This window comes from Mesoplodon bidens (genome assembly GCF_964165515.1).
Source record: "Mesoplodon bidens genome assembly, contig: HAP1_SCAFFOLD_259, whole genome shotgun sequence".
NCBI classification, from domain to species: domain Eukaryota; kingdom Metazoa; phylum Chordata; class Mammalia; order Artiodactyla; family Ziphiidae; genus Mesoplodon; species Mesoplodon bidens.
The window spans coordinates 625,203-634,667 of NW_027671404.1; positions in this window are offsets into that span (position 1 = coordinate 625,203).

The window sequence follows — 9,465 nt, forward strand, 5'->3', positions numbered from 1 at the left end:
TGTCACGTGATTACCTCTAGACTCATCTACGGTGCTGCAAATGGCATTGTGTCCTTATTTTCCTTGGCTTCTATTCTGCCTTAGCGAGGTCCATTTTCAACAATGTGATTCCCTGAGGGTTGTGGATTAGCTGACCTGGGCAGCCTTACCCTGCCGGCCGGCCCTCCCCAGGTGTGCCTGGTTGAGCTCAATATAAACAGCGCTCCAGGCAGCAATAGCCCCTGAAGCTGTGCCTGACTCCATATTCTCTGCCCCGTCAGCAGTCTCGGGGCTGAGCTGGTGGGAGGGAATGAGGGGCCACAGCTTTGTTGGCGGCGCAGTGTGAGTGGGGCACTGCTGGCCTTTCTGCAGGTGTTGCCAGGCTGCCACCTGTAAAGAAGAGGATGTGTCACCCATACCTTCCGCTGGAATTTCTCTCCGGACAGAGGTGAGGAAGGAAAAAAGCAGTGGGGGCCGGGACAGGAGGGGTATCACAGGCAGGACAAAGGAAAGCTTCCGGAAGAGTACCCGGGTCCAGGACCTCCCTGGCTGGCCTGCAGGCACCAAGTTGGCCTGCGTGCTGTCGCTAGTGTGTCTCCACGGCCCTTCCTCTAGGCTTTCAAGCCCTTGTACATATTCAGGTGTTTTACCTGCGAAGGGTGGGAACAGTTCAGCAGCAGCTGGCCTGGGGCTCAGCTCACCTTTATTCAGAGATGCCTCGGCACGGTCTCCCAGCTTTGCAATGAGGACGCGCCATGCGTGGGGGGTGGGTGCTAGCTGGATGGGAGATGATTCCCCACCTCTGACCAATTTCAGAATTGTTTACCGCTGGAGCAAGTGCCCTGATAGGGTTTTCCTCTGTATAACTGGTGGGTTCAGGTTTTTTTTCGTTTATGGTTCAAGTTAGATTTTTTTCCTCTTTTATGTATTTGTAGATATAAGCATGGAAATAATTCATTCCTATAAATACATGTGTGTGAAGGGAAGAACTTTTTTCTGTTTTATTTTTAAATATTATTTTTTAAAATTTTGAAATTTAATTTTATTTACTTTTTTATACAGCAGGTTATTATCAGTTATGTATTTTATGCATATACATGTATACAGGTCAATCCCAATCTCCCAACTCATCCCACCACCACCACCCTATGCCTTCCCACACTTGGTGTCCATACGTTTGTTCTCTACCTGTGTGTCTCTATTTCTTCCCTGCAAACCAGTTCATCTGTACCATCTTTTAGGTTCCACATATATGCATTAATATACAATATTTGTTTTCCTCTTTCTGACTTACTTCATTCTATATGACAGTCTCTAGATCCATCGATGTCTCTACAAATGACCCAGTTTCATTCCTTTTTATGGCCGAGTAATATTCCATTTTATATATGTACCCCATCTTTATCCATTCATCTGTCTGTGGGCATTTAGGTTGCTTCCATTACCTGGCTATTGTAAATAGTGCTGCAATGAACATTGTGGTGAATGTGCCTTTTTGATTTATGGTTTTCTCTGGGTATATGCCCAGAAGTGGGATTGCTGGATCAGATGGTAATTCTATTTCTAGTTTTTTAAAGGAAACTCCATACTGTTCTCCATAGTGACGGTATCAATTTACATTCCCACCAATAGTGGAAGAGGGCTCCTTTTGTCCACACCCTCCCCAGAATTTGTTGTTTGTAGATTTTCTGATTATGCCGATCCTAACAGGTGTGAGGTGATACCTCATTGTAGTTTTGATTTGCATTTCTCTAATAATTAGTGCCCTTGAGCAGCTTTTCATGTGCGTCTTGGCCATCTCTGTGTCTTCTTTGAAGAAACGTCTCTTCAGAACTTCTGCCCATTTTTGTATTGGGTTGTTTGTTTTTTTAATATTAAGCTGCATGAGCTGTTTATATATATTGGAGATTAAACCTCTGTCCATTGATTCGTTTGCAACGATTTTCGCCCAGTCTGTGGGATGCCTTTTTCCATTCCCGTCTTTTTAACCAAAAAAGAAAGACAAAGAAGCAGAACACTAATGTGCATAAAATATGCCTTTTGAAACGGTCGTTTTGAAATATGGACGTCCTTTGAATTTTTTGGTCGATATGTGACCCCAGGATTTGCTTCCAGGGCAGGTGTCATTTACAGGCCTGCAATGATTTTGAATATCAAGTGACCATTAGCGCTGGGATTAAAGCTGCTGTTGTGTGAAACGGCCACAAGGTGGCAGCAGTTCTCCCTTACCAAATCTGGTTACTAGGGCAGCAGAGCCTCAATGGAAGTCGTGTTCTAGATTGGAATTTAGAATGGAATGTGCCAGGAGAAAGCCCCTCAAGTTTGTCTCCCTACTTCTTGTTCGTATTTTTAATTTAAATTTTTATTTTTTATTACAGCAAGTTTGATTACAATGTTTGGCTTATTGTAGGTGTCGAAGATGTGGTTCTTTTACATATATTCAGATGTCTCTTCTTCCTGGTATCCTTTTCCCAGGTACGTTATGACAGAATGTTGAGTAGTCTTCTCTTGGTATTCCGTAGGTCTTTGGTGATTATATATGTCACCTGTGTTTGTATATGTCTATTAACCACTATATCGTAATGAAACCAATCCTCACACCTTTCCATTGGTGAACCATAAGTTTGTTTAATGAATCTGTGATTGCCCTTCTCCGTGGAAATATCTGCCCTGGTATCCATTTTTAGGTAACACCTATAAGTGATATGATATGATATGTGTCTTTCACTTTCTGACTTACTACAAGTCACGTGATTACCTCTAGACTCATCTACGGTGCTGCAAATGGCATTGTGTCCTTATTTTCCTTGGCTTCTATTCTGCCTTAGCGAGGTCCATTTTCAACAATGTGATTCCCTGAGGATTGTGGATTAGCTGACCTGGGCAGCCTTACCCTGCCGGCCGGCCCTCCCCAGGTGTGCCTGGTTGAGGTCAATATAAACAGCGCTCCAGGCAGCAATAGCCCCTGAAGCTGTGCCTGACTCCATATTCTCTGCCCCGTCAGCAGTCTCGGGGCTGAGCTGGTGGGAGGGAATGAGGGGCCACAGCTTTGTTGGCGGCCCAGTGTGAGTGGGGCACTGCTGGCCTTTTTGCAGGAGTTGCCAAGATGCCTCCTGTAAAGAAGAGGATGTGTCACCCATACCTTCCGCTGGAATTTCTCTCCGGACAGAGGTGAGGAAGGAAAAAAGCAGTGGGGGCCGGGACAGGTGGGGTATCTCAGGCAGGACAATGGAAAGCTTCCGGAAGAGGGCCCGGGGCCAGGACCACCCTGGCTGGCCTGCAGGCACCAATTTGGCCTGCGTGCTGTCGCTGGTGTGGCTCCACGGCCCTTCCTCTAGGCTTTCAAGCCCTTGTACATATTCAGGTGTTTTACCTGCGAAGGGTGGGAACAGTTCAGCAGCAGCTGGCCTGGGGCTCAGCTCACCTTTATTCAGAGATGCCTCGGCACGGTCCCCCAGCTTTGCAATGAGGAAGCTGCTTGCGGGGGTGCTGCTGGCTTCATGGTAGATGATTCCCCACCTCTGACCATCTTCAGAATTGTTTACCCCTGGAGCAAGTGCCTGATAGGGCTTTCCTCTGTATATTTCTTTTTTTTGTTCAAGGTAGATTTTATTCCTCATTTATGTATTTATAGATATTAGCATGGAAATAATTCATTCATATAAATACATCTGGTGAAGGGAAGCACTTTTTTCTGTTTTATTTTGAAATTTTATTTATTTTAAAAAAACTTTGTAATTTAATTTATTTTTTTTTTACTTATACGGCAGGATATTATTAGTTATCTATTTTAGACATATACACGTATACAAGTCAATCCTTATCCCACAACTCATCCCAGCAGCACCACCCCATGGCTTCGCCCCTTTGTTGTCCATACGTGTGTTCTCTACCTCTGTGTCTCTATTTCTGCCCTGCAAACCGGTTCATCTGTACCATTTTTCTCGGTTCCACATGTATGCATTATATATACAATATTTGTTTTTCTCTTTCCGAATTACTTCACTCTGTATGACAGTCTCTAGATCCATCGACATCTCTACAAATGACCCAGTTTCATTCGTTTGCATGGCTGAGTAATATTCCATTTTATATATGCACGACATCTTTATCCATTCGTCTGGCTGTGGGCATTTAGGTTGCTTCCATTACCTGGCTATGGTAAAGAGTTCTGCAATGAACATTGTGGTGAATGGGTCTTTTTGATTTATGGTTTTCTCTGGGTATATGCCCAGAAGTGGGATTGCTGGATCATATGGTAATTCTATATTTAGTTTTTAAAGGAACGTCCATACTGTTCTCCATAGTGACTGTATCGCTTTACATTCCCACCGAGAGTGGAAGAGGGTTCCTTTCCTCCACACCCTCCCCAGCATTTGTTGTCTGTAGATTTTCTGATGATGCCCATTCTAACAGGTGTGAGGTGATACCTCATTGTAGGTTTGATTTGCATTTCTCTAATAATGAGAGATGTTGAGCAGCATTTCATGTGCGTCTTGGCCATCTCTGTGTCTTCTTTGAAGAAGTGTCTATTTAGATCTTCTAGCCATTTTTGTTTTGGGTTGTTTGTTTTTTTAAGATTAAGCTGCATGAGCTGTTTATATGCATTGGAGATTAAACCTTTGTCCATTGATTCGTTTGCAAATATTTGCTCCCATTCTGAGGGTTGCCTTTTTCCTTTCCCGTTTTGTAACAAAAAAAAGAAAGAAAGAAAAAGAAGCAGAACACAAATGTGTGTAAGATAGGCCTCTTGAAACTGTCGTTTTGAAATATGAACGTCTTTTGTATTTTGGGGTCGATATACGACCCCAGGATTTGTTTTCAGGGCAGGTGTCATTCACAGGCCTGCCATTCTTTTGAATATCAAGTGACCATTAGCGCTGGGATTAAAGCTGCTGTTGTGAGAAACGGCCACAAGGTGGCAGCAGTTCTCCTTTACCAAATCTGGTTACTTGGACAACAGAGCCTCAATGCAAGTCTCGTTCCAGCTTATCATTTAGAATGGAATGTGCCAGGTAAAAGCCCCTTACGTTTGTCTCACTACTTCTAGTTCATAGTTTTAATTTAATTTTTATGTTTTATCACAGCAAGTTTGATTACAATGTTTGGCTTGTTGTAGGTGTGCAAGATGTTGTTCTTTTACACATATACATATGTCTGTTCTTCCTGGGATCCTTTTCCCATGTACGTTATGACAGAATGTTGAGTAGCCTTCTCTTGGTATTCCGTAGGTGTTTGGTGATTATATATTTCACCTGCGTTTGTATATGTCCGTGAAGCGCAATATCCTAATGTATGCAATCCTCACACCTTTCCATTGGTGAACCATCAGTTTGTTTAATGAATCTGTGATTGCCCTTCTCTGTGGAAATGTCTTCACTGGTGTCAATTTTTCAGTAACACCTATAAGTGATATCACACGACATGTGTCTTTCTGTTTCTGACTTACTACAAGTCACGTGATTACCTCTAGACTCATCTACGGTGCTGCAAATGGCACCGTGTCCTTTTTTTCCATGGCTAATATTCTTTCTGTATATGGACAGTTCTTCTTTGTCCACTCATCTGTTGATGGACTTTTTGGTTGCTTCCATGTCATGGCTATTGTAAGGCTGCGGCAATGCACATTTGCCTGCCTGTGTCTTTCCAATTCTGTCTTCTTAGGTTATAGGCCCAGGAGTGGGCCTGCTGGATCCTATGGTAGCAAAACGTTTACCTTGTAGAGGCACCTCCATTCTGTTCTCATTAGTGGCTCTTACCAGGTTATGTCCCACCTAAGGTTGAGGTTATGCTCTTCTTCACAACACCTTCAGCGATTATTGTTTGTAGTATTTTTGCTGAGGTATATTCTGACTCGTGTGAGCTGATACCACTTTGTGGTTGGATTTGCATGTGTCTCATAACCCCTTGAAATTGATTGTCTGGCATGTCCTTCTTTTCTTCAAACTGTGAGTACAGCTTACCTCTTCAAATGGTTTTTGTGAAGTATGTGGGACACTTAGAAATAGTTTGGCCATTACCTCCCTCAAGACATTTTGAGGGCAGGTTTCATTTACAGCCCTCCAGTGCTGGTGCCTATGAAGTGAACCTTAACACAGGTTTTAAAGCTGCTGTTGCAGGTAACGGCCAGAGGGCGGCAGCATTTCTGCTTTTCCCAATCTGGTAACTAGGGAAACGGACCATCTTGACAGTGGTGTTCCTCGGTTATATATTAGAGTGGAATGTGCCCCCCAAAGCTGATGCTCCTTGCTTATGTTTGTTTTATAAATTGAATTTATATATTTGTTATTGGAGTCATATTCCATTGTGTACATGGACCACTTCTTTGTGCATTCCTCTATTGATGGACATTTTCGTAGCTTCCAAGTTTTGGCTATGGTAAATATTGCTGGAGTGCAGGATTGCCAGCCTGTGTCGTTTTGTTTTGTTTTGTTTTGTTTTGTTTTGTTTTGTTGGCAGTACGTGGGCCTCTTGCTTCCGTGCACCCTCTCATTGCGGAGCACAGGCTCTGGATGTGCAGGCCCAGCAGCCATAGCTCACGGGACCAGGCGCTCCGCCGCATGTGTGATCTTCCCTAACCGGGCATGATCCCATGTCCCCTGCATTGGCAGGCAGACTCTCATCCACTACGAGACCAGTGAAACACAGCCTGTGTCTTTTTGATTCTCATCCCCTCAGGCGATAGGCCCAGCAGTGGGTATGCTTGATTGAATGGTAGCTCAGTATTTACCTTTACAAAGCACCACATTTTTGTTTTCATTACTGGCTCTTACCATGTCCCACGTTGAAAAAAGTGTAGGCATTTCTCCAAAACCCCTTCAGCATTTATTGTTTGCAGAACTTTTGCTGATGGCCATTCTGACTGGTGTGAGCTGATAAGTTTTTGTAATTTGGATTTGCATCTCTTTAATTCTTCCTAATGTTCAGCACTTTTCCATGCCTTTTTAAATTTCATTTACAGAAAAACTGAAAAACACGGAGAGTACAATTAACCTCTTGCAATTGTCTTCTTGGATGGTTGCCCTCTTTTGAATTTTTTGGTCAATTTTCGACCCCAGGATAGTTTTTGAGGGCAGGTGTCATTCACAGGCCTGCAATGATTGTGAATATTTAGTGACCATTAGCACTGGGTTTAAAGCTGCTGTTGTGGGAAATGGTCACAAGGCGGCAGCATTTCTCCATTCCCAAATCTGGTTACTAGGGCAGCAGAGCCTTTCTGGGACCAATGGAATACAGAAGAAGGCATCATTGAAGTCTAATACAGAATAGCATGTCCTGGTGGATGGTAGAATGACCAGCAGGGTGTAGGAATTAGGAACTACTGGATGTATATCCTTGGTGGCTTCACTGAGTGTCCTTACATACTTTACCAGGTCCCCAGCTGCCTACGAGGCTCTCGTGGTCAGGGCAATTGCAGTTTATGGAGCCCACCTGCGCAACTACCCAACAGCCCATGGGGCTCTCGTGGTCAGGCCCTTCCCAGGATATGTGGCTCACCTGGGCAGGTCCCAGCAGCCCACGGAGCTCTTTTGGTCAGGCCACTGCCAGGATATGAAGCTCACCTGTGCAACTACCCAGCAGACCATGGGGCTCTCGTGGTCAGGCCCCTCCCAGGATACGGAGCTCCCCTGGACAGGTACGCCAGCCGGGCTAGGCACACAGGAACCGTGCACATAGCCCGCATTGGAGAGCACCTCAGATCGCCTGTCACTCAGAGCTGACCCAGAGCACCTTAGAGCAGGACTTGAACTAACAAACAGCAGCTCCGACTGGTCTGTGACTCTGGGCATCACTCTGTGCGGTCTCCCTCTGCCTGGCCTTCCAGAGACTTCCACTGCAGCCTGGGCACCGGGCCTCTGTCTCCACCCATCAGCCGTCCTCTCCCTGACTCCTGGATTCCTCTCATTAGGAGAGGGTCTTCTTGAAGTTGTCTCCCACTCATGGGCCAGAGAAAATGATTAGAAAACAAGCCGGAGCTGCAGCCCCTTGTCTATCCTGACTCTCAGGAGCCCACACGTGTTCCTTGGACCTGGCCGGTTCAGCGAGGTCCATTTTCTGCAATGTGAGCCCCTGAGGGGTGAGGATTAGCTGAACTGGGCAGCCTGACACTGTGACCCAGCCCTCCCCAGGTGTGCCTGGGTTGAGGTCAATAGAAATACCACTCCAGAGAGCAAGAGCCCCTGCAGCTGTGCCTGATGCCATATTCTCTGCCCCATCAGCAGTCTCGGGGCTGTGCTGGTGGGAGGGAGTGAGGGGCCACGGCTTTGTGGGGGGCCCGGTGTGAGTGGGTCTCTGCTGGACTTTCTGCAGGAGTTGCCAGGCTGCCACCTGCTAAAGAAGAGGATGTGTCACCATACCTTCTGCTGGAATTTCTCCACTGGCAGAGGTGAGGAAGGAAAAAATCTGTTGGGTCTGGGACAGGAGGGGTATCTCAGCCAGGGAAATGGAAAATTTCCAGAAGAGCGCCCGGGGCCAGGACCATCCTGGGTGTCCTGCAGGCACCAAGTCGTTCTTCATGCTGTCACTGGTGTGGCTCCACGGCCCTTCCTCTAGGCTTTCAAGTCCTTGTACATATTCAGGTGTTTTACTCGGGAAGGGTGGGAACAGTTCAGCAGCAGCTGGCCTGGGGCTCAGCTCACGTTTACTCACAGACGCCTCGGCATGGTCCCCCAGCTTTGCAGTGAGGAAGCTCCTTGCGTGGGGGAGGGGGGCTGCTGGCTGCATGGTAGATGATTCCGCACCTCTCACCATCTTCAGAATTGTTTACCTCTGGAGCAAGTGCCCTGATAGGGTTTTCCTCTGTGTAACTGTTGTTTTGATTTTTTTTTTCTTTTTTGGTTCAAGGTAGATTTTATTCCTCTTTTATGTATTTATAGATATAAGCATGGAAATAATTCATTCATATAAATACATCTGGTGAAGGGAAGCACTTTTTTCTGTTTTATTTTTAAATTTTATTTATTTAAGAACGTTTGTTATTTAATTTAATTTATTAATTTATGCAGCAGGTTATTATTAGTTATCTATTTTATACATATACATGTATACAAGTCAATCCCAATCTCACAACTCATCCCAGCAGCACCACGCCATGGCTTCCACACCTTGTTGTCCATACGTTGGTTCTATACCTCTGTGTCTCTATTTCTGCCCTACAAACCGGTTCATCTGTACCATTTTTCTAGGTTCCACATGTATGCATTATATATACAATATTTGTTTTTCTCTGTGGAGACCATCATAAATACATATATATATATATAGCATGTTAGTTACTGGAAGGACCATGAAGGAGCAGCGTAATGATGCAAGGTTTAGGGAAAGTATATAGAGTGGTCAGGGAACATTTGAGCCGAGATTTGAAAGAAGTATGGGAGCAAACCATATGAATACACTGAAAGAGAGGCTTGGTGTATGCAGGTGGGTGGGCTTATACTTTATGTGTTCCAAAGACTAGGAGGTTAGTTGGTTTGTAGTGAAATGATC